Below are 4,425 nucleotides of genomic sequence, written 5' to 3'. Positions count from 1 at the left end.
GTGCCCTAGACTGAGAACCCTCTGGCTGTTCAGGGAGGGGACTTCAATTTCCTTTAATGTTTGTCTATGTTTGGGAAATGCCAGTCATTTTGGCAGCTACTGAAAACTAAAGCATAAGGAAAGTAAAGATGCACGAGCACAGTTTTCTTACAGAACAGTTTGCGTTGCATTACCAGAGGAGGTTATGCACCTTTTTTACTGTGGGGTCGGAGGTCTGAACCTATTCCTTTCAGAGCTGCCTTGAAATTTCATTAAGTAACTGCTTTCATGAGGCTGGGTCTTAATCAGGCAGCCTCTGGTACCTTGTGGAACTTGGATCCTCTCAAGCTAAATTTGGGATTATTTGTGATTAAATTAAAAATAAGGTCAAAAAAGATACTTGTGGTTTGAGACTCATAAAAAATATTTGTCTTGGTACTCATAACACTTAAACTAGAATGATTCAAAATCAATGTGACAGAGTGAAAGGATTAAACACTGGCTTGGAAGCACATCCCAAGATGTCATTGTAAACAGGAAATCAGAACTGAGGGGGAGTGTTTCTTGGGAGGGTCTCGAAGAAGCTTTGCGGGCCCAGGCAGCCGAGTGGCCAAGCAGCAAACAGGAGTTGGTGGTCAGCCTGGCTGAGGCCTGGCTGGGACACACAGGCACCTGGGCCATGCTGAGAGCCAGGCAGGCAGGACAGCCAGCTCCCCGAGCCTCCCTGTGTTCCGAGAGGAGAGCTCTGGGTTCAACCTCTCCTGCTGCTGTAGCCACCTGCTGGGGCAGTCCACGAGCACACGCTCCTCCAGGACAGGGAGAAGGAAGAGCAATGAAATGTTTGAGCTGCAGCTGTCCCCTATCAGTTGCATGTTAATTAAACAGGAGACACTCGCAGGGTGCCAGAGCCCCTCTCTGGCCTTCCAGTCTGTACTAGAAGAGCTGCTGGTACAAGGGTGGGCCTTACCTGTTTTTGGGTGACATTGCAGCAGAGAAGAATTTGAAATGCAGAAGAGAAGTTGCTCATGGCATGTAAAGAATGAGGCTGTTGTGGGCAGAGTGCCTTGAGGTCCCTGACCTCCTAGTCAATGGAGAAAGGACCCTTCTTTGCTGTATGCCGGCATTCAGACAAAATGTGGTTCACTCCATCCAGACATTTTCCCTGCAGCCTTTTCCCTGTGCCTTTTGAACTCAAGAAAAAGATTTCTGCTCCTAGAGCACTGCTTTCCCCTGCTGCTGAGTTTTTCTTTTAGGCTCTCAGCACAGGGTGGATTGGTAGAGCTGAGACTTGGGCTAGGGGCAGAGGTTAAATGTGGCATCTGAGAGAATAAAAAACCACAGCTGTGGGGCTCATTAATGCTGTTCCTTGTAAAACAGAAATTACAGTGGTATGCATTTCCAGACCTGGATGTACATGTAGCTGGAAGGAAAGAGCTGTAGGGCAGCAGGGCATCCAGCTCTAGATAACATATAACAGTATTTCCATTACTCCTTGAGATAGTCTTCCATCAAAATAATTAAACTTAGGCTCTGCAATCATCCTTGCTCTCTGGTAATGCATGGGGCTGGTTTAGTATTGTCCCCATTTAAAGCCTGCCTCAGCTCTGCCACACAGGGGAGTCACAGCGGGGGGACAGCTTGGGTTTGATCAGTTTGGGACCTGCAGCAAGACCTAAGGGGGTGACTTTTGTCTGGAAATAAGAGGAAGCCTGGGTATGTTCACTCATTACTCCTAACACCATTGATTGGGTGGTCTTGACTATAACTGTGATGCCTTGTTCGTGTTCTCTGGCTGCTGACAGGGCCTTCTCCTGCTTCACCCCTGGTTCTGGCTGGAGGCAGAGGAGCTGGTGGTGGTAGCACAGGCAGTACCAACCCTTGCCTGCAGACAGTGGGAATATTTTGATATTTCAGGAGTAAGGAGGTCAGGCTGGGTTTCTGAGCTCTGTGAGACTTTTTTCTTTTTTTTTTTTTTTTTTTTTTAAACAGCTTAGTTCTGTTTAGTTTTGCTTTTAAGGGGTGAAGAGGGGGAAAAAAACAGCTTCCAGAAAAAAAACAACAGCTCAAGCTCTAGGAGCCAGATTTTAGCATGAGAACCCGACCCAGTGTGGGGGAGGGCCGTGTCAGATCACTGCATGCCCGAGGAGCAAGTATTCACTGCCTGCCGAAAAGCCACAGAGCTCAGACCCTATTTGAAAGAGTAACATCTTTGATATAAAAAAAACAACCAACCAACAATCCAAAACCACCCATCCAATAAAAAGCCTCAGACATACAGGATCCCATTCATGGTGGGAGGGATTTAGTGGAAGTATTTTCCTTCTTTAAGGTTTGGCACAGCCTTAAAGGAGTCTCTTTAAAAGCTTCCAGAGCCGATTATATTTTGGATTGTGTTTCAAATCACCCTTCCCCCCCAGGTTTGGTGGGTCCTCAGACAAGTTCCCAGAATAAATTAGACATAACGGTAGCAGGATTTTTTTTTTTTTTTTTTTTTTTTTTTCTTACTTGAGAAGAAGGAAGGAATAAGTGACACCAATTTCTGTAATGGAAAGAAAAAAGAAAAAAGTGTGTATCGGAAACTGCTGCTGAGTGACTCATGCTGCCAGACAAACGGAACCTCACTCATCACTCCATCTTCATCCTCCTCTGGTGAGAGAAAAAGTCTTGGAAAAATATCAGTTCAACTCCCTCCCCCCCACCCCGCCCTGCTCCCATGGCATCCACACACGGGGAAACAGTCCAAGCCACAGTGATGGCTTCATGTGCTTCTTGGGGCAGGCGGAGATTTTTTTGTTTTAATGGCCAACTAGGAAAAGCCTCTGAGGTGACCTTGGAAAAATGTATGCACCAAAGGAAAAAGTTGTGGAAAGGGGTGGGGGGGGCAGCATTGGAGTCCTTGTGTGCTTTATGTTTGAAGAAGTTTTTTTTCCCCTTCAGAATGTTTTTCCAAGTTTCCACTGACATAGATTTGCAAGTTATTATTATTTTTGTTATGAGTGGGAAGAGAGGTGAGGATGCGCCATGCGAAAGGCGGAATAAGCTGGGCACAATTCCGACTTAAATAAATGCTGCGTCATAAAAGTAAAAAGGGTAAGGCAGGAGGAAGGGTGGGATGAAAAAAAAAAGGTTCTGTTTCTCCTGTGTTTGGGAGAGTAATTAGCACTTTCACGAAGCATATGAACTGTATACAAATCAAATATGTTTTTATTAACATGAAAATGGGGGGAGTATTTATTTATTTTATTTTTCCCTTCTCAAAACATCTTCACAAGTATTTGGCACTGCCTGACAGAAAGCCACTTAAAATGTAGCTTTTCAGACTGCCCATTCCAGCCAGCCCTGCTGTGGGCACAAGGACTGTTAGCCAGTGGCAGCCCCTTCCCAGCAAATGCCTTCTCAGGGCGGTGGGGTTGAGTGGGTGCACACAATAGCTCAGCTCCGCCTCACAAAATATCTTGCCTAAGGAGATGCCACGTTTTTACAGGCTGTTGATTCTTGTTTTTCCTCAACAGGTTACTTCTCCTTCCATCCGGAGATGCCTTGAGTTCGACTGTGCATGGTGTGAAAACAGCCATGAAGAGGTGTGAAACTTTGTTCTTCTCTGCTTTTTGTGGTTGTGATCAATCCCATGCCCTTTTTCAGTGCTCCCAGTTGTTCCCCTTATCTTCTCATTATAATTTTTCCCTTTTTCTAGTGCCGTTCACGGTCTCCAGCTCAGGCTTGCACATCACACTATCTGCAGAGCTGGAGGAGCTCCTGGGACACTGGGTAGGAGTGGTGGAAAGAGCAGAGAGTGGCCTGGGACAGCAGTCTGGGGTGGCCAAAAGCCATCCAAGGGTGTAGGAAAACAGCACTGGGCCACTCTGCCTAAGCCACGCCTTAGGGTACACACAGATATGATAAGAGATGTCGCTGGTGGCAGCAGCTGCAAGTCCCTGACCTAAGTGGACCCTGTGGAGCTCGTCTTGTGCTCCTTCCCTCCTTTTCTGTATCTTTCCCTGGGCTTCACAGCCCATGACTCCAGAGCCAGCTGCTGTCCCTGTCCCTGTCCCTGAGATGCTCTGCGCACAGATGAGAGAGTGGCCAGCCCTGCTCCTGGACCCAAACGCCCAAGGGCAGAGCAGGGAGAAGGGCTGCATTTCCCAGCTGAGGCCTGGGAGCAATTTTTGGCAGAGGAATGGCTTTCATCTGGAGCACATTAGCCATGGGTAGTGCTGCCGGGGAGCAGCAGCTCTACTTAAGGCAGCCTCTGCCAGCTGCCTCTGGGCTATCAGTGGTGGAGGGGCTGTGCCAGACTGGGATTTTGGGTGCTCTCCTGTGTGCTGAGGCTCCCCAGGAGATCTGTTCCTGTGCCGGGAAAGCTTTCCTGACTGTAAGTGCAAGGTTTGACCCACCTTCCCTCCCCTACCTCTTCCCTTTGCTTCATTCCACAGGAAAGCAATCATA

At 47.6% G+C, this 4,425-nt stretch overlaps 1 long non-coding RNA gene across 1 annotated transcript; it reads left to right on the top strand.

Annotated features, from left to right (window-relative positions):
• The first annotated feature begins 2,307 nt into the window (after nucleotides 1–2,307).
• On the top strand, nucleotides 2,308–4,124 carry LOC119704594. The gene is made up of 3 exons (XR_005258012.1): nucleotides 2,308–2,628; nucleotides 3,492–3,560; nucleotides 3,674–4,124. It is a non-coding gene; the product is annotated as an uncharacterized LOC119704594 (long non-coding RNA).
• The last annotated feature ends 301 nt before the right edge of the window (nucleotides 4,125–4,425 follow it).

This window comes from Motacilla alba, chromosome 9 (assembly GCF_015832195.1).
Source record: "Motacilla alba alba isolate MOTALB_02 chromosome 9, Motacilla_alba_V1.0_pri, whole genome shotgun sequence".
Lineage (NCBI taxonomy): Eukaryota > Metazoa > Chordata > Aves > Passeriformes > Motacillidae > Motacilla > Motacilla alba.
This window is presented reverse-complemented; position numbering and strand designations above follow the sequence as displayed.